The following is a 23,169-nucleotide window of genomic DNA, read 5'->3' on the forward strand; positions in this document are numbered from 1 at the left end:
ACACAGCTCCCAGTCCTACAGTACTAACGTACCACAGCTCCCAGTCCTACAACACAGCTCCCAGTCCTACAGTACTAACATACCACAGCTCCCAGTCCTACAGTACTAACATACCACAGCTCCCAGTCCTACAGTCTAACATACCACAGCTCCCAGTCCTACAGTACTAACATACCACAGCTACCAGTCCTACAGTACTAACATACCACAGCTACCAGTCCTACAGTTCTAACATACCACAGCTCCCAATCCTACAGTACTAATATACCACATCCCAGTCCTACAGTACTAACATAACATTGCTCCCATTCCTACAGTACTAACATACCACAGCTCCCAGTCCTTCAGTACTAACATACCACAGCTCCCAGTCCTACAGTACTAATATACCACAGCTACCAGTCCTACAGTACTAACATACCACAGCTCCCAGTCCTACACCACTAACATACCACAGCTACCAGTCCTACAGTACTAACATACCACAGCTCCCAGTCCTACACCACTAACATACCACAGCTCCCAGTCCTACAGTACTAACGTACCACAGCTCCCAGTCCTACAACACAGCTCCCAGTCCTACAGTACTAACATACCACAGCTCCCAGTTCTACAGTACTAACGTACCACAGCTCCCAGTCCTACAACACAGCTCCCAGTCCTACAGTAATAACATGCCACAGCTACCAGTCCTACAGTACTAACATACCACAGCTCCCAGTCCTACAGTACTAACATACCACAGCTCCCAGTCCTACAGTACTAACATACCACAGCTCCCAGTCCTACAGTACTAACACACTACAGCTCCCAGTCCTACAGTACTAATATACCACATCCCAGTCCTACAGTACTAACATACCACAGCTCCCAGTCCTACAGTACTAACATACCACAGCTACCAGTCCTACAGTACTAACATACCACAGCTCCCAGTCCTACAACACAGCTCCCAGTCCTACAGTACTAACATACCACAGCTACCAGTCCTACAGTACTAACATACCACAGCTCTCAGTCCTACAGTACTAACGTACCACAGCTCCCAGTCTTACAACACAGCTCCCAGTCCTACAGTACTAACATACCACAGCTACCAGTCCTACAGTACTAACATACCACAGCTCCCTGTCCTACAGTACTAATATACCACATCCCAGTCCTACAGCACTAACGTACCACAGCTCCCAGTCCTACAGTACTAACACAACACAGCTCCCAGTCCTACAGTACTAACATACCACAGCTCCCAGTCCTACAACACAGCTCCCAGTCCTACAGTACTAACGTACCACAGCTCCCAGTTCTACAGTACTAACGTACCACAGCTCCCAGTCTTACAACACAGCTCCCAGTCCTACAGTATTAACATACCACAGCTCCCATTCCTACAGTACTAACATACCACAGCTCCCAGTCCTACAGTACTAACGTATCACAGCTCCCAGTTCTACAGTACTAACATACCACAGCTCCCAGTCCTACAACACAGCTCCCAGTCCTACAGTACTAACATACCACAGCTCCTAGTCCTACAGTACTAACATACCACAGCTCCCAGTCCTAGAACACAGCTCCCAGTCCTACAGTACTAACATACCACAGCTACCAGTTCTACAGTACTAACATACCACAGCTCCCAGTCCTACAGTACTAATATACCACAGCTACCAGTCCTACAGTACTAACATACCACAGCTCCCAGTCCTACAGTACTAACGTACCACAGCTACCAGTCCTACTGTACTAACATACCACAGCTCCCAGTCCTACAGTACTAACGTACCACAGCTAACAGTCCTACAGTACTAACGTACCACAGCTCCTAGTCCTACAGTACTAACGTACCACAGCTAACAGTCCTACAATACTAACATACCACAGCTCCCAGTCCTACAGTAATAACATACCACAGCTCCAATTCCTAAAGTACTAACATACCATAGCTCCAATTCCTACAGTACTAACGTACCACAGCTCCCAGTCCTACGGTACTAACAAACCACAGCTCCCAGTCCTACAGTACTAACATACCACAGATCCCAGTCCTACAGTACTAACGTACCACAGCTCCCAGTCCTACAACACAGCTCCCAGTCCTACAGTACTAACATACCACAACTACCAGTCCTACAGTACTAACATACCACAGCTACCAGTCCTACAGTACTAATATACCACAGCTCCCAGTCCTACAGTACTAACATACCACAGCTCCCAGTCCTACAGTACTAACGTACCACAGCGAACAGTCCTACAGTGCTAACATACCACAGCTACCAGTCCTACAGTACTAACATACCACAGCTACCAGTCCTACAGTACTAATATACCACAGCTCCCAGTCCTACAGTACTAACATACCACAGCTCCCAGTCCTACAGTACTAACATACCATAGCTCCAATTCCTACAGTACTAACGTACCACAGCTCCCAGTCCTACAGTACTAACATACCACAGCTCCCAGTCCTACAGTACTAACATACCACAGCTCCCAGTCCTACAGTACTAATATACCACAGCTACCAGTCCGACAGTACTAACATACTACAGCTCCCAGTCCTACAGTACTAACATACCACATCCCAGTCATACAGTACTAACGTACCACAGCTCCCAGTCCTAGAGTACTAACGTACCACAGCTCCCAGTCCTACAACACAGCTCCCAGTCCTACAGTACTAACATACCACAGCTCCCAGTCCTAGAGTACTAACATATCATAGCTCCCAGTCCTACAACACAGCTCCCAGTCCTACAGTACTAACGTACCACAGCTCCCAGTCCTACAACACAGCTCCCAGTCCTACAGTACTAACATACCACAGCTCCCAGTCCTACAGTACTAACATACCACAGCTCCCAGTCCTACAGTCTAACATACCACAGCTCCCAGTCCTACAGTACTAACATACCACAGCTACCAGTCCTACAGTACTAACATACCACAGCTACCAGTCCTACAGTTCTAACATACCACAGCTCCCAATCCTACAGTACTAATATACCACATCCCAGTCCTACAGTACTAACATAACATTGCTCCCATTCCTACAGTACTAACATACCACAGCTCCCAGTCCTACAGTACTAACATACCACAGCTCCCAGTCCTACAGTACTAATATACCACAGCTACCAGTCCTACAGTACTAACATACCACAGCTCCCAGTCCTACACCACTAACATACCACAGCTACCAGTCCTACAGTACTAACGTACCACAGCTCCCAGTCCTACACCACTAACATACCACAGCTCCCAGTCCTACAGTACTAACGTACCACAGCTCCCAGTCCTACAACACAGCTCCCAGTCCTACAGTACTAACATACCACAGCTCCCAGTTCTACAGTACTAACGTACCACAGCTCCCAGTCCTACAACACAGCTCCCAGTCCTACAGTAATAACATACCACAGCTACCAGTCCTACAGTACTAACATACCACAGCTCCCAGTCCTACAGTACTAACATACCACAGCTCCCAGTCCTACAGTACTAACATACCACAGCTCCCAGTCCTACAGTACTAACACACTACAGCTCCCAGTCCTACAGTACTAATATACCACATCCCAGTCCTACAGTACTAACATACCACAGCTCCCAGTCCTACAGTACTAACATACCACAGCTACCAGTCCTACAGTACTAACATACCACAGCTCCCAGTCCTACAACACAGCTCCCAGTCCTACAGTACTAACATACCACAGCTACCAGTCCTACAGTACTAACATACCACAGCTCTCAGTCCTACAGTACTAACGTACCACAGCTCCCAGTCTTACAACACAGCTCCCAGTCCTACAGTACTAACATACCACAGCTACCAGTCCTACAGTACTAACATACCACAGCTCCCAGTCCTACAGTACTAACATACCACAGCTCCCAGTCCTACAACACAGCTCCCAGTCCTACAGTACTAACATACCACAACTACCAGTCCTACAACACAGCTCCCAGTCCTACAATACTAACGTACCACAGCTCCCAGTCCTAAAGTACTAACGTACCACAGCTCCCAGTCCTACAGTCGTACAACACAGCTCCCAGTCCGACAGTACTAGCGTACCACAGCTCCCATTCCTACAGTACTAACATACCACAGCTCCCAGTCCTATAGTACTAACATACCACAGCTCCCACTCCTACAGTACTAACATACCACAGCTCCCAGTCCTACAGTACTAACGAATCACAGCTCCCAGTCTTACAGTACTAACATACCACAGCTCCCAGTCCTACAACACAGCTCCCAGTCCTACAGTACTAACATACCACAGCTCCCAGTCCTACAGTACTAACATATCACATCCCAGTCCTACAGTACTAACATACCACAGCTCCCAGTCCTACAGTACTAACATACCACAGCTCCCAGTCCTACAGTACTAACATACCACAGCTCCCAGTACTACAGTACTAACATACCACAGCTCCCAGTCCTACAGTACTAACATACCACAGCTCCCAGTCCTACAGTACTAACATACCAACGCTCCCAGTCCTAGAACACAGCTCCCAGTCCTACAGTACTAACATACCACAGCTACCAGTTCTACAGTACTAACATACCACATCCCAGTCCTACAGTACTAACATACCACAGCTCCCAGTCCTACAGTACTAACATACCACAGCTCCCAGTCCTACAGTACTAACATACCACAGCTCCCTGTCCTACAGTACTAATATACCACATCCCAGTCCTACAGCACTAACGTACCACAGCTCCCAGTCCTACAGTACTAACACAACACAGCTCCCAGTCCTACAGTACTAACATACCACAGCTCCCAGTCCTACAACACAGCTCCCAGTCCTACAGTACTAACGTACCACAGCTCCCAGTTCTACAGTACTAACGTACCACAGCTCCCAGTCTTACAACACAGCTCCCAGTCCTACAGTATTAACATACCACAGCTCCCATTCCTACAGTACTAACATACCACAGCTCCCAGTCCTACAGTACTAACGTATCACAGCTCCCAGTTCTACAGTACTAACATACCACAGCTCCCAGTCCTACAACACAGCTCCCAGTCCTACAGTACTAACATACCACAGCTCCTAGTCCTACAGTACTAACATACCACAGCTCCCAGTCCTAGAACACAGCTCCCAGTCCTACAGTACTAACATACCACAGCTACCAGTTCTACAGTACTAACATACCACAGCTCCCAGTCCTAGAACACAGCTCCCAGTCCTACAGTACTAACATACCACAGCTCCCAGTCCTACAGTACTAACATACCACAGCTCCCAGTCCTACAGTACTAACATACCACAGCTCCCAGTCCTACAGTACTAACATACCACAGCTCCCAGTCCTACAGTACTAACATACCACAGCTCCCAGTCCTAGAACACAGCTCCCAGTCCTACAGTACTAACATACCACAGCTACCAGTTCTACAGTACTAACATACCACAGCTCCCAGTCCTACAGTACTAACATACCACAACTACCAGTCCTACAACACAGCTCCCAGTCCTACAATACTAACGTACCACAGCTCCCAGTCCTACAGTATTAACATACCACAGCTCCCATTCCTACAGTACTAACATACCACAGCTCCCAGTCCTACAGTACTAATATACCACAGCTCCCAGTCCTACAGTACTAACGTACCACAGCTCCCAGTCCTACAGTACTAATATTCCACAGCTCCCAGTCCTACAGTACTAACATACCCCAGCTACAAGTCCTACAGTACTAACACAACACAGCTCCCAGTCCTACAGTACTAACATACCACAGCTCCCAGTCCTACAACACAGCTCCCAGTCCTACAGTACTAACGTACCACAGCTCCCAGTCCTACAACACAGCTCCCAGTCCTACAGTACTAACATACCACAGCTCCCAGTCCTAAAGTACTAATATACCGCAGCTACCAGTCCTACAGTACTAACATACCACAGCTCCCAGTCCTACAGTACTAACATACCATAGCTCCCAGTCCTACAACACAGCTCCCAGTCCTACAGTACTAACGTACCACAGCTCCCAGTCCTACAACACAGCTCCCAGTCCTACAGTACTAACATACCACAGCTCCCAGTCCTACAGTACTAACATACCACAGCTCCCAGTCCTACAGTACTAACATACCACAGCTCCCAGTCCTACAGTACTAACATACCACAGCTACCAGTCCTACAGTACTAACATACCACAGCTACCAGTCCTACAGTTCTAACATGCCACAGCTCCCAATCCTACAGTACTAATATACCACATCCCAGTCCTACAGTACTAACATACCATTGCTCCCATTCCTACAGTACTAACATACCACAGCTCCCAGTACTACAGTACTAACATACCACAGCTCCCAGTCCTACAGTACTAATATACCACAGCTACCAGTCCTACAGTACTAACATACCACAGCTCCCAGTCCTACAACACAGCTCCCAGTCCTACAGTACTGATATACCACATCCCAGTCCTATAGTACTAACATACCACAGCTCCCAGTCCTACAGTACTAACATACCACAGCTCCCAGTCCTACAGTACTAACATACCACAGCTCCCAGTCCTAAAGTACTAACATACAACAGCTCCAATTCCTAAAGTACTAACATACCATAGCTCCAATTCCTACAGTACTAACGTACCACAGCTCCCAGTCCTACAGTACTAACAAACCACAGCTCCCAGTCCTACAGTACTAACATACCACAGATCCCAGTCCTACAGTACTAACGTACCACAGCTCCCAGTCCTACAACACAGCTCCCAGTCCTACAGTACTAACATACCACAACTACCAGTCCTACAGTACTAACATACCACAGCTACCAGTCCTACAGTACTAATATACCACAGCTCCCAGTCCTACAGTACTAACATACCACAGCTCCCAGTCCTACAGTACTAACGTACCACAGCGAACAGTCCTACAGTGCTAACATACCACAGCTACCAGTCCTACAGTACTAACATACCACAGCTACCAGTCCTACAGTACTAATATACCACAGCTCCCAGTCCTACAGTACTAACATACCACAGCTCCCAGTCCTACAGTACTAACATACCATAGCTCCAATTCCTACAGTACTAACGTACCACAGCTCCCAGTCCTACAGTACTAACATACCACAGCTCCCAGTCCTACAGTACTAACATACCACAGCTCCCAGTCCTACAGTACTAATATACCACAGCTACCAGTCCGACAGTACTAACATACTACAGCTCCCAGTCCTACAGTACTAACATACCACATCCCAGTCATACAGTACTGACGTACCACAGCTCCCAGTCCTAGAGTACTAACGTACCACAGCTCCCAGTCCTACAACACAGCTCCCAGTCCTACAGTACTAACATACCACAGCTCCCAGTCCTAGAGTACTAACATATCATAGCTCCCAGTCCTACAACACAGCTCCCAGTCCTACAGTACTAACGTACCACAGCTCCCAGTCCTACAACACAGCTCCCAGTCCTACAGTACTAACATACCACAGCTCCCAGTCCTACAGTACTAACATACCACAGCTCCCAGTCCTACAGTCTAACATACCACAGCTCCCAGTCCTACAGTACTAACATACCACAGCTACCAGTCCTACAGTACTAACATACCACAGCTACCAGTCCTACAGTTCTAACATACCACAGCTCCCAATCCTACAGTACTAATATACCACATCCCAGTCCTACAGTACTAACATAACATTGCTCCCATTCCTACAGTACTAACATACCACAGCTCCCAGTCCTACAGTACTAACATACCACAGCTCCCAGTCCTACAGTACTAATATACCACAGCTACCAGTCCTACAGTACTAACATACCACAGCTCCCAGTCCTACACCACTAACATACCACAGCTACCAGTCCTACAGTACTAACATACCACAGCTCCCAGTCCTACACCACTAACATACCACAGCTCCCAGTCCTACAGTACTAACGTACCACAGCTCCCAGTCCTACAACACAGCTCCCAGTCCTACAGTACTAACATACCACAGCTCCCAGTTCTACAGTACTAACGTACCACAGCTCCCAGTCCTACAACACAGCTCCCAGTCCTACAGTAATAACATGCCACAGCTACCAGTCCTACAGTACTAACATACCACAGCTCCCAGTCCTACAGTACTAACATACCACAGCTCCCAGTCCTACAGTACTAACATACCACAGCTCCCAGTCCTACAGTACTAACACACTACAGCTCCCAGTCCTACAGTACTAATATACCACATCCCAGTCCTACAGTACTAACATACCACAGCTCCCAGTCCTACAGTACTAACATACCACAGCTACCAGTCCTACAGTACTAACATACCACAGCTCCCAGTCCTACAACACAGCTCCCAGTCCTACAGTACTAACATACCACAGCTACCAGTCCTACAGTACTAACATACCACAGCTCTCAGTCCTACAGTACTAACGTACCACAGCTCCCAGTCTTACAACACAGCTCCCAGTCCTACAGTACTAACATACCACAGCTACCAGTCCTACAGTACTAACATACCACAGCTCCCAGTCCTACAGTACTAACATACCACAGCTCCCAGTCCTACAACACAGCTCCCAGTCCTACAGTACTAACATACCACAACTACCAGTCCTACAACACAGCTCCCAGTCCTACAATACTAACGTACCACAGCTCCCAGTCCTAAAGTACTAACGTACCACAGCTCCCAGTCCTACAGTCGTACAACACAGCTCCCAGTCCGACAGTACTAGCGTACCACAGCTCCCATTCCTACAGTACTAACATACCACAGCTCCCAGTCCTATAGTACTAACATACCACAGCTCCCACTCCTACAGTACTAACATACCACAGCTCTCAGTCCTACAGTACTAACGAATCACAGCTGCCAGTCCTACAGTACTAACATACCACAGCTCCCAGTCCTACAACACAGCTCCCAGTCCTACAGTACTAACATACCACAGCTCCTAGTCCTACAGTACTAACATATCACATCCCAGTCCTACAGTACTAACATACCACAGCTCCCAGTCCTACAGTACTAACATACCACAGCTCCCAGTCCTACAGTACTAACATACCACAGCTCCCAGTACTACATTACTAACATACCACAGCTCCCAGTCCTACAGTACTAACATACCACAGCTCCCAGTCCTACAGTACTAACATACCAACGCTCCCAGTCCTAGAACACAGCTCCCAGTCCTACAGTACTAACATACCACAGCTACCAGTTCTACAGTACTAACATACCACATCCCAGTCCTACAGTACTAACATACCACAGCTCCCAGTCCTACAGTACTAACATACCACAGCTCCCAGTCCTACAGTACTAACATACCACAGCTCCCTGTCCTACAGTACTAATATACCACATCCCAGTCCTACAGCACTAACGTACCACAGCTCCCAGTCCTACAGTACTAACACAACACAGCTCCCAGTCCTACAGTACTAACATACCACAGCTCCCAGTCCTACAACACAGCTCCCAGTCCTACAGTACTAACGTACCACAGCTCCCAGTTCTACAGTACTAACGTACCACAGCTCCCAGTCCTACAACACAGCTCCCAGTCCTACAGTACTAACATACCACAGCTCCTAGTCCTACAGTACTAACATACCACAGCTCCCAGTCCTAGAACACAGCTCCCAGTCCTACAGTACTAACATACCACAGCTACCAGTCCTACAGTACTAACATACCACAGCTCCCAGTCCTACAGTACTAATATACCACAGCTACCAGTCCTACAGTACTAACATACCACAGCTCCCAGTCCTACAGTACTAACGTACCACAGCTACCAGTCCTACTGTACTAACATACCACAGCTCCCAGTCCTACAGTACTAACGTACCACAGCTAACAGTCCTACAGTACTAACGTACCACAGCTCCTAGTCCTACAGTACTAACGTACCACAGCTAACAGTCCTACAATACTAACATACCACAGCTCCCAGTCCTACAGTACTAACATACCACAGCTCCAATTCCTAAAGTACTAACATACCATAGCTCCAATTCCTACAGTACTAACGTACCACAGCTCCCAGTCCTACAGTACTAACAAACCACAGCTCCCAGTCCTACAGTACTAACATACCACAGATCCCAGTCCTACAGTACTAACGTACCACAGCTCCCAGTCCTACAACACAGCTCCCAGTCCTACAGTACTAACATACCACAACTACCAGTCCTACAGTACTAACATACCACAGCTACCAGTCCTACAGTACTAATATACCACAGCTCCCAGTCCTACAGTACTAACATACCACAGCTCCCAGTCCTACAGTACTAACGTACCACAGCGAACAGTCCTACAGTGCTAACATACCACAGCTACCAGTCCTACAGTACTAACATACCACAGCTACCAGTCCTACAGTACTAATATACCACAGCTCCCAGTCCTACAGTACTAACATACCACAGCTCCCAGTCCTACAGTACTAACATACCATAGCTCCAATTCCTTCAGTACTAACGTACCACAGCTCCCAGTCCTACAGTACTAACATACCACAGCTCCCAGTCCTACAGTACTAACATACCACAGCTCCCAGTCCTACAGTACTAACATACCACAGCTCCCAGTCCTACAGTACTAACGTACCACAGCGAACAGTCCTACAGTGCTAACATACCACAGCTACCAGTCCTACAGTACTAACATACCACAGCTACCAGTCCTACAGTACTAATATACCACAGCTGCCAGTCCTACAGTACTAACATACCACATCCCAGTCATACAGTACTAACGTACCACAGCTCCCAGTCCTAGAGTACTAACGTACCACAGCTCCCAGTCCTACAACACAGCTCCCAGTCCTACAGTACTAACATACCACAGCTCCCAGTCCTAGAGTACTAACATATCATAGCTCCCAGTCCTACAACACAGCTCCCAGTCCTACAGTACTAACGTACCACAGCTCCCAGTCCTACAACACAGCTCCCAGTCCTACAGTACTAACATACCACAGCTCCCAGTCCTACAGTACTAACATACCACAGCTCCCAGTCCTACAGTCTAACATACCACAGCTCCCAGTCCTACAGTACTAACATACCACAGCTACCAGTCCTACAGTACTAACATACCACAGCTACCAGTCCTACAGTTCTAACATACCACAGCTCCCAATCCTACAGTACTAATATACCACATCCCAGTCCTACAGTACTTACATAACATTGCTCCCATTCCTACAGTACTAACATACCACAGCTCCCAGTCCTACAGTACTAACATACCACAGCTCCCAGTCCTACAGTACTAATATACCACAGCTACCAGTCCTACAGTACTAACATACCACAGCTCCCAGTCCTACACCACTAACATACCACAGCTACCAGTCCTACAGTACTAACATACCACAGCTCCCAGTCCTACACCACTAACATACCACAGCTCCCAGTCCTACAGTACTAACGTACCACAGCTCCCAGTCCTACAACACAGCTCCCAGTCCTACAGTACTAACATACCACAGCTCCCAGTTCTACAGTACTAACGTACCACAGCTCCCAGTCCTACAACACAGCTCCCAGTCCTACAGTAATAACATACCACAGCTACCAGTCCTACAGTACTAACATACCACAGCTCCCAGTCCTACAGTACTAACGTACCACAGCTCCCAGTCCTACAGTACTAACATACCACAGCTCCCAGTCCTACAGTACTAACACACTACAGCTCCCAGTCCTACAGTACTAATATACCACATCCCAGTCCTACAGTACTAACATACCACAGCTCCCAGTCCTACAGTACTAACATACCACAGCTACCAGTCCTACAGTACTAACATACCACAGCTCCCAGTCCTACAACACAGCTCCCAGTCCTACAGTACTAACATACCACAGCTACCAGTCCTACAGTACTAACATACCACAGCTCTCAGTCCTACAGTACTAACGTACCACAGCTCCCAGTCTTACAACACAGCTCCCAGTCCTACAGTACTAACATACCACAGCTACCAGTCCTACAGTACTAACATACCACAGCTCCCAGTCCTACAGTACTAACATACCACAGCTCCCAGTCCTACAACACAGCTCCCAGTCCTACAGTACTAACATACCACAACTACCAGTCCTACAACACAGCTCCCAGTCCTACAATACTAACGTACCACAGCTCCCAGTCCTAAAGTACTAACGTACCACAGCTCCCAGTCCTACAGTCGTACAACACAGCTCCCAGTCCGACAGTACTAGCGTACCACAGCTCCCATTCCTACAGTACTAACATACCACAGCTCCCAGTCCTATAGTACTAACATACCACAGCTCCCACTCCTACAGTACTAACATACCACAGCTCCCAGTCCTACAGTACTAACGAATCACAGCTCCCAGTCCTACAGTACTAACATACCACAGCTCCCAGTCCTACAACACAGCTCCCAGTCCTACAGTACTAACATACCACAGCTCCCAGTCCTACAGTACTAACATATCACATCCCAGTCCTACAGTACTAACATACCACAGCTCCCAGTCCTACAGTACTAACATACCACAGCTCCCAGTCCTACAGTACTAACATACCACAGCTCCCAGTACTACAGTACTAACATACCACAGCTCCCAGTCCTACAGTACTAACATACCACAGCTCCCAGTCCTACAGTACTAACATACCAACGCTCCCAGTCCTAGAACACAGCTCCCAGTCCTACAGTACTAACATACCACAGCTACCAGTTCTACAGTACTAACATACCACATCCCAGTCCTACAGTACTAACATACCACAGCTCCCAGTCCTACAGTACTAACATACCACAGCTCCCTGTCCTACAATACTAATATACCACATCCCAGTCCTACAGCACTAACGTACCACAGCTCCCAGTCCTACAGTACTAACACAACACAGCTCCCAGTCCTACAGTACTAACATACCACAGCTCCCAGTCCTACAACACAGCTCCCAGTCCTACAGTACTAACGTACCACAGCTCCCAGTTCTACAGTACTAACGTACCACAGCTCCCAGTCTTACAACACAGCTCCCAGTCCTACAGTATTAACATACCACAGCTCCCATTCCTACTGTACTAACATACCACAGCTCCCAGTCCTACAGTACTAACGTATCACAGCTCCCAGTTCTACAGTACTAACATACCACAGCTCCCAGTCCTACAACACAGCTCCCAGTCCTACAGTACTAACATACCACAGCTCCTAGTCCTACAGTACTAACATACCACAGCTCCCAGTCCTAGAACACAGCTCCCAGTCCTACAGTACTAACATACCACAGCTACCAGTTCTACAGTACTAACATACCACAGCTCCCAGTCCTAGAACACAGCTCCCAGTCCTACAGTACTAACATACCACAGCTCCCAGTCCTACAGTACTAACATACCACAGCTCCCAGTCCTACAGTACTAACATACCACAGCTCCCAGTCCTACAGTACTAACATACCACAGCTCCCAGTCCTACAGTACTAACATACCACAGCTCCCAGTCCTAGAACACAGCTCCCAGTCCTACAGTACTAACATACCACAGCTACCAGTTCTACAGTACTAACATACCACAGCTCCCAGTCCTACAGTACTAACATACCACAACTACCAGTCCTACAACACAGCTCCCGGTCCTACAATACTAACGTACCACAGCTCCCAGTCCTACAGTATTAACATACCACAGCTCCCATTCCTACAGTACTAACATACCACAGCTCCCATTCCTACAGTACTAATATACCACAGCTCCCAGTCCTACAGTACTAACGTACCACAGCTCCCAGTCCTACAGTACTAATATTCCACAGCTCCCAGTCCTACAGTACTAACATACCCCAGCTACAAGTCCTACAGTACTAACACAACACAGCTCCCAGTCCTACAGTACTAACATACCACAGCTCCCAGTCCTACAACACAGCTCCCAGTCCTACAGTACTAACGTACCACAGCTCCCAGTCCTACAACACAGCTCCCAGTCCTACAGTACTAACATACCACAGCTCCCAGTCCTAAAGTACTAATATACCGCAGCTACCAGTCCTACAGTACTAACATACCACAGCTCCCAGTCCTACAGTACTAACATACCATAGCTCCCAGTCCTACAACACAGCTCCCAGTCCTACAGTACTAACGTACCACAGCTCCCAGTCCTACAACACAGCTCCCAGTCCTACAGTACTAACATACCACAGCTCCCAGTCCTACAGTACTAACATACCACAGCTCCCAGTCCTACAGTACTAACATACCACAGCTCCCAGTCCTACAGTACTAACATACCACAGCTACCAGTCCTACAGTACTAACATACCACAGCTACCAGTCCTACAGTTCTAACATGCCACAGCTCCCAATCCTACAGTACTAATATACCACATCCCAGTCCTACAGTACTAACATACCATTGCTCCCATTCCTACAGTACTAACATACCACAGCTCCCAGTACTACAGTACTAACATACCACAGCTCCCAGTCCTACAGTACTAATATACCACAGCTACCAGTCCTACAGTACTAACATACCACAGCTCCCAGTCCTACAACACAGCTCCCAGTCCTACAGTACTGATATACCACATCCCAGTCCTATAGTACTAACATACCACAGCTCCCAGTCCTACAGTACTAACATACCACAGCTCCCAGTCCTACAGTACTAACATACCACAGCTCCCAGTCCTACAGTACTAACATACAACAGCTCCCAGTCCTACAGTACTAACGTACCACAGCTCCCAGTCCTTCAGTACTAACATACCACAGCTCCCAGTCCTACAGTACTAACATACCACAGCTACCAGTCCTACAGTACTAACATACCACAGCTCCCAGTCCTACAGTACTAACATACCACAGATCCCAGTCCTACAGTACTAACGTACCACAGCTCCCAGTCCTACAACACAGCTCCCAGTCCTACAGTACTAACATACCACAGCTCCCAGTCCTACAGTACTAACATACCACAGCTCCCAGTCCTACAGTACTAACATACCACAGCTCCCAGTCCTACAGTACTAACATACCACAGCTCCCAGTCCTACAGTACTAACATACCACAGTTCCCAGTCCTACAGTACTAACATACCACAGCTACCAGTCCTACAGTACTAACATACCACAGCTCCCAGTCCTACAGTACTAACGTACCACAGCTACCAGTCCTACAGTACTAACATACCACAGCTCCCAGTCCTACAGTACTAACGTACCACAGCTAACAGTCCTACAGTACTAACGTACCACAGCTCCTAGTCCTACAGTACTAACGTACCACAGCTAACAGTCCTACAATACTAACATACCACAGCTCCCAGTCCTACAGTACTAACATACCACAGCTCCAATTCCTAAAGTACTAACATACCATAGCTCCAATTCCTACAGTACTAACGTACCACAGCTCCCAGTCTTACAGTACTAACAAACCACAGCTCCCAGTCCTACAGTACTAACATACCACAGATCCCAGTCCTACAGTACTAACGTACCACAGCTCCCAGTCCTACAACACAGCTCCCAGTCCTACAGTACTAACATACCACAGCTCCCAGTCCTAGAGTACTAACGTACCACAGCTCCCAGTCCTACTGTACTAATATACCACAGCTCCCAGTCCTACAGTACTAACATACCACAGCTCCCAGTCCTACAGTACTAACATACCACAGCTACCAGTCCTACAGTACTAACATACCACAGCTCCCAGTCCTACAGTACTAACGTACCACAGCGAACAGTCCTACAGTGCTAACATACCACAGCTACCAGTCCTACAGTACTAACATACCACAGCTACCAGTCCTACAGTACTAATATACCACAGCTCCCAGTCCTACAGTACTAACATACCACAGCTCCCAGTCCTACAGTACTAACATACCATAGCTCCAATTCCTACAGTACTAACGTACCACAGCTCCCAGTCTTACAGTACTAACAAACCACAGCTCCCAGTCCTACAGTACTAACATACCACAGATCCCAGTCCTACAGTACTAACGTACCACAGCTCCCAGTCCTACAACACAGCTCCCAGTCCTTCAGTACTAACATACCACAGCTACCAGTCCTACAGTACTAACATACCACAGCTCCCAGTCCTGCACCACTAACATACCGCAGCTCCCAGTCCTACAACACAGCTCCCAGTACTTCAGTACTAACATACCACAGCTACCAGTCCTACAGTACTAACATACCATAGCTCCCAGTCCTACAGTACTAACATACCACAGCTACCAGTCCTACAGTACTAACATACCACAGCTCCCAGTCCTACAGTGCTAACATACCACAGCTCCCAGTCCTACAGTACTAACATACCACAGCTCCCAGTCCTGCACCACTAACATACCGCAGCTCCCAGTCCTACAACACAGCTCCCAGTCCTTCAGTACTAACATACCACAGCTACCAGTCCTACAGTACTAACATACCACAGCTCCCAGTCCTACAGTACTAACATACAACAGCTCCCAGTCCTACAGTACTAACATACCACAGCTCCCAGTCCTACAGTACTAACATACCACAGCTACCAGTCCTACAGTACTAACGTACCACAGCTAACAGTCCTACAGTACTAATATACCACAGCTCCCATTCCTACAGTACTAACATACCACAGCTCCATTTCCTACAGTACTAACATACCACAGCTCCCAGTCCTACAGTACTAACATACCACAGCTCCCATTCCTACAGTACTAACATACCATAGCTCCATTTCCTACAGTACTAACATACCACAGCTCCCAGTCCTACAGTACTAACATACCACAGCTCCCAGTCCTACAGTACTATCATACCACAGATCCCAGTCCTACAGTACTAACGTACCACAGCTCCCAGTCCTACAACACAGCTACCAGTCCGACAGTACTAACATACCACAGATCCCAGTCCTACAGTACTAACATACCACAGCTCCATGTCCTACAGTACTAACATACCACAGCTCCCAGTCCGACATTACTAACATACTACAGCTCCCAGTCCTATAGTACTAACATACTACAGCTCCCAGTCCAACAGTACTAACGTACCACAGCTCCCAGTCCTACAGTACTAATATACCACAGCTACCAGTCCTACAACACAGCTCCCAGTCCTACAGTACTAACATACCACAGCTCCCAGTCCTACAGTACTAACATACCACATCCCAGTCATACAGTACTAACGTACCACAGCTCCCAGTCCTACAACACAGCTCCCAGTCCTACAGTCCTACAACACAGCTCCCAGTCCTACAGTACTAACATACCACAGCTCCCAGTCCTACAGTACTAACATACCACAGCTCCCAGTCCTACAGTACTAACATACCACAGCTCCCAGTCCTACAGTACTAACATACCACAGCTCCCAGTCCTACAGTACTAACATACCACAGCTACCAGTCCTACAGTACTAACATACCACAGCTACCAGTCCTACAGTTCTAACATACCACAGCTCCCAATCCTACAGTACTAATATACCACATCCCAGTCCTACAGTACTAACATACCATTGCTCCCATTCCTACAGTACTAACATACCACAGCTCCCAGTACTACAGTACTAACATACCACAGCTCCCAGTCCTACAGTACTAATATACCACAGCTACCAGTCCTACAGTACTAACATACCACAGCTCCCAGTCCTACAACACAGCTCCCAGTCCTACAGTACTGATATACCACATCCCAGTCCTATAGTACTAACATACCACAGCTCCCAGTCCTACAGTACTAACATACCACAGCTCCCAGTCCTACAGTACTAACATACCACAGCTCCCAGTCCTACAGTACTAACATACAACAGCTCCCAGTCCTACAGTACTAACGTACCACAGCTCCCAGTCCTTCAGTACTAACATACCACAGCTCCCAGTCCTACAGTACTAACATACCACAGCTACCAGTCCTACAGTACTAACATATCACAGCTCCCAGTCCTACAGTACTAACGTATCACAGCTCCCAGTCCTACAACACAGCTCCCAGTCCTACAGTACTAACATACCACAGCTCCCAGTCCTACAGTACTAACATACCACAGCTCCCAGTCCTACAGTACTAACATACCACAGCTCCCAGTCCTACAGTACTAACATACCACAGCTCCCAGTCCTACAGTACTAACATACCACAGTTCCCAGTCCTACAGTACTAACATACCACAGCTACCAGTCCTACAGTACTAACGTACCACAGCTAACAGTCCTACAGTACTAACGTACCATAGCTCCTAGTCCTACAGTACTAACGTACCACAGCTAACAGTCCTACAATACTAACATACCACAGCTCCCAGTCCTACAGTACTAACGTACCACAGCTAACAGTCCTACAGTACTAACGTACCATAGCTCCTAGTCCTACAGTACTAACGTACCACAGCTAACAGTCCTACAATACTAACATACCACAGCTCCCAGTCCTACAGTACTAACATACCACAGCTCCAATTCCTAAAGTACTAACATACCATAGCTCCAATTCCTACAGTACTAACGTACCACAGCTCCCAGTCCTACAGTACTAACAAACCACAGCTCCCAGTCCTACAGTACTAACATACCACAGATCCCAGTCCTACAGTACTAACGTACCACAGCTCCCAGTCCTACCACACAGCTCCCAGTCCTACAGTACTAACATACCACAGCTCCCAGTCCTAGAGTACTAACGTACCACAGCTCCCAGTCCTACTGTACTAATATACCACAGCTCCCAGTCCTACAGTACTAACATACCACAGCTCCCAGTCCTACAGTACTAACATACCACAGCTACCAGTCCTACAGTACTAACATACCACAGCTACCAGTCCTACAGTACTAACATACCACAGCTACCAGTCCTACAGTACTAATATACCACAGCTCCCAGTCCTACAGTACTAACATACCACAGCTCCCAGTCCTACAGTACTAACATACCATAGCTCCAATTCCTACAGTACTAACGTACCACAGCTCCCAGTCCTACAGTACTAACATACCACAGCTCCCAGTCCTACAGTACTAACATACCACAGCTACCAGTCCTACAGTACTAATATACCACAGCTACCAGTCCGACAGTACTAACATACTACAGCTCCCAGTCCTTATGTACTAACATACCACATCCCAGTCATACAGTACTAACGTACCACAGCTCCCAGTCCTAGAGTACTAACGTACCACAGCTCCCAGTCCTACAGTCCTACAACACAGCTCCCAGTCCTACAGTACTAACATACCACAGCTCCCAGTCCTACAGTACTAACATACCACAGCTCCCAGTCCTACAGTACTAACATACCACAGCTCCCAGTCCTACAGTCCTACAACACAGCTCCCTGTCCTACAGTACTAACATACCACAGCTCCCAGTCCTACAGTACTAACGTACCACAGCTCCCAGTCCTACTGTACTAATATACCACAGCTCCCAGTCCTACAGTACTAACGTACCACAGCTCCCAGTCCTACAGTACTAACATACCACAGCTCCCAGTCCTACAGTACTAGCGTACCACAGCTCCCAGTCCTACAGTACTAATATTCCACAGCTCCCAGTCCTACAGTACTAACGTACCACAGCTCCCAGTCCTACAGTACTAATATACCACAGCTCCCAGTCCTACAGTACTAACGTACCACAGCTCCCAGTCCTACAGTACTAACATACCACAGCTCCCAGTCCTACAGTACTAACATACCACAGCTACCAGTCCTACAGTACTAACGTACCACAGCTAACAGTCCTACAGTACTAATATACCACAGCTCCCATTCCTACAGTACTAACATACCATAGCTCCAATTCCTACAGTACTAACATACCACAGCTCCCAGTCCTACAGTACTAACATACCACAGCTCCCAGTCCTACAGTACTATCATACCACAGATCCCAGTCCTACAGTACTAACGTACCACAGCTCCCAGTCCTACAGCACAGCTACCAGTCCGACAGTACTAACATACCACAGATCCCAGTCCTACAGTACTAACATACCACAGCTCCATGTCCTACAGTACTAACATACCACAGCTCCCAGTCCGACATTACTAACATACTACAGCTCCCAGTCCTATAGTACTAACATACTACAGCTCCCAGTCCAACAGTACTAACGTACCACAGCTCCCAGTCCTACAGTACTAATATACCACAGTTACCAGTCCTACAACACAGCTCCCAGTCCTACAGTACTAACATACCACAGCTCCCAGTCCTACAGTACTAACATACCACATCCCAGTCATACAGTACTAACGTACCACAGCTCCCAGTCCTACAACACAGCTCCCAGTCCTACAGTCCTACAACACAGCTCCCAGTCCTACAGTACTAACATACCACAGCTCCCAGTCCTACAGTACTAACATACCACAGCTCCCAGTCCTAGAGTACTAACGTACCACAGCTCCCAGTCCTACAGTCCTACAACACAGCTCCCAGTCCTACAGTACTAACATACCACAGCTCCCAGTCCTAAAGTACTAACATACCACAGCTCCCAGTCCTACAGTACTAACATACCACAGCTCCCAGTCCTACAGTACTAACATACCACAGCTACCAGTCCTACAGTACTAATATACCACAGCTCCCAGTCCTACAGTACTAACATACCACAGCTCCCAGTCCTACAGTACTAACATACCATAGCTCCAATTCCTACAGTACTAACGTACCACAGCTCCCAGTCCTACAGTACTAACATACCACAGCTCCCAGTCCTACAGTACTAACATACCACAGCTCCCAGTCCTACAGTATTAACGTACCACAGCTCCCAGTCCTACAGTACTAATATACCACAGCTACCAGTCCGACAGTACTAACATACTACAGCTCCCAGTCCTACAGTACTAACATACCACATCCCAGTCATACAGTACTAACGTACCACAGCTCCCAGTCCTAGAGTACTAACGTACCACAGCTCCCAGTCCTACAGTCCTACAACACAGCTCCCAGTCCTACAGTACTAACATACCACAGCTCCCAGTCGTACAGTACTAAAATACCACAGCTCCCAGTCCTACAGTACTAACATACCACAGCTCCCAGTCCTACAGTCCTACAACACAGCTCCCTGTCCTACAGTACTAACAAACCACAGCTCCCAGTCCTACAGTACTAACGTACCACAGCTCCCAGTCCTACTGTACTAATATACCACAGCTCCCAGTCCTACAGTACTAACGTACCACAGCTCCCAGTCCTACAGTACTAACATACCACAGCTCCCAGTCCTACAGTACTAGCGTACCACAGCTCCCAGTCCTACTGTACTAATATTCCACAGCTCCCAGTCCTACAGTACTAACGTACCACAGCTCCCAGTCCTACAGTACTAATATACCACAGCTCCCAGTCCTACAGTACTAACGTACCACAGCTCCCAGTCCTACAGTACTAACGTACCACAGCTCCCAGTCCTACAGTACTAGCGTACCACAGCTCCCAGTCCTACAGTACTAACGTACCACAGCTCCCAGTCCTACAGTCCTACAACACAGTTCCCAGTCCTACAGTACTAGCGTACCACAGCTCCCAGTCCTATAGTACTAACATACCACAGCTCCCACTCCTACAGTACTAACATACCACAGCTCCCAGTCCTACAGTACTAACATACCACAGCTCCCAGTCCTACAACACAGCTCCCAGTCCTACAGTACTAGCGTACCACTGCTCCCAGTTCTACAGTACTAACGTACCACAGCTCCCAGTCCTACAGTACTAACATACCATAGCTCCCAGTCCTACAGTACTAACATACCACAGCTACCAGTTCTACAGTACTAACATACCACAGCTCCCAGTCCTACAGTGCTAACATACCACAGCTCCCAGTCCTACAGTACTAACATACCACAGCTCCCAGTCCTGCACCACTAACATACCGCAGCTCCCAGTCCTACAACACAGCTCCCAGTCCTTCAGTACTAACATACCACAGCTCCCAGTCCTACAGTACTAACATACCACAGCTACCAGTCCTACAGTACTAACATACCACAGCTCCCAGTCCTACAGTACTAACATACAACAGCTCCCAGTCCTACAGTACTAACATACCACAGCTCCCAGTCCTACAGTACTAACATACCACAGCTACCAGTCCTACAGTACTAACGTACCACAGCTAACAGTCCTACAGTACTAATATACCACAGCTCCCATTCCTACAGTACTAACATACCACAGCTCCATTTCCTACAGTACTAACATACCACAGCTCCCAGTCCTACAGTACTAACATACCACAGCTCCCACTCCTACAGTACTAACATACCATAGCTCCAATTCCTACAGTACTAACATACCACAGCTCCCAGTCCTACAGTACTAACATACCACAGCTCCCAGTCCTACAGTACTAACGTACCACAGCTCCCAGTCCTACAACACAGCTACCAGTCCGACAGTACTAACATACCACAGATCCCAGTCCTACAGTACTAACATACCACAGCTCCATGTCCTACAGTACTAACATACCACAGCTCCCAGTCCGACAGTACTAACATACTACAGCTCCCAGTCCTATAGTACTAACATACTACAGCTCCCAGTCCAACAGTACTAACGTACCACAGCTCCCAGTCCTACAGTACTAATATACCACAGCTACCAGTCCTACAACACAGCTCCCAGTCCTACAGTACTAACATACCACAGCTCCCAGTCCTACAACACAGCTCCCAGTCCTACAGTCCTACAACACAGCTCCCAGTCCTACAGTACTAACATACCACAGCTCCCAGTCCTACAGTACTAACATACCACAGCTCCCAGTCCTAGAGTACTAACGTACCACAGCTCCCAGTCCTACAGTCCTACAACACAGCTCCCAGTCCTACAGTACTAACATACCACAGCTCCCAGTCCTAAAGTACTAACATACCACAGCTCCCAGTCCTACAGTACTAACATACCACAGCTCCCAGTCCTACAGTCCTACAACACAGCTCCCAGTCCTACAGTACTAACGTACCACAGCTCCCAGTCCTACAGTAATAACATACCACAGCTCCCAGTCCTACAGTACTAGCGTACCACAGCTCCCAGTCCTACAGTACTAATATTCCACAGCTCCCAGTCCTACAGTACTAACGTACCACA

Source organism: Salvelinus fontinalis, chromosome 25 (assembly GCF_029448725.1).
Source record: "Salvelinus fontinalis isolate EN_2023a chromosome 25, ASM2944872v1, whole genome shotgun sequence".
In the NCBI taxonomy this organism is placed as follows: domain Eukaryota; kingdom Metazoa; phylum Chordata; class Actinopteri; order Salmoniformes; family Salmonidae; genus Salvelinus; species Salvelinus fontinalis.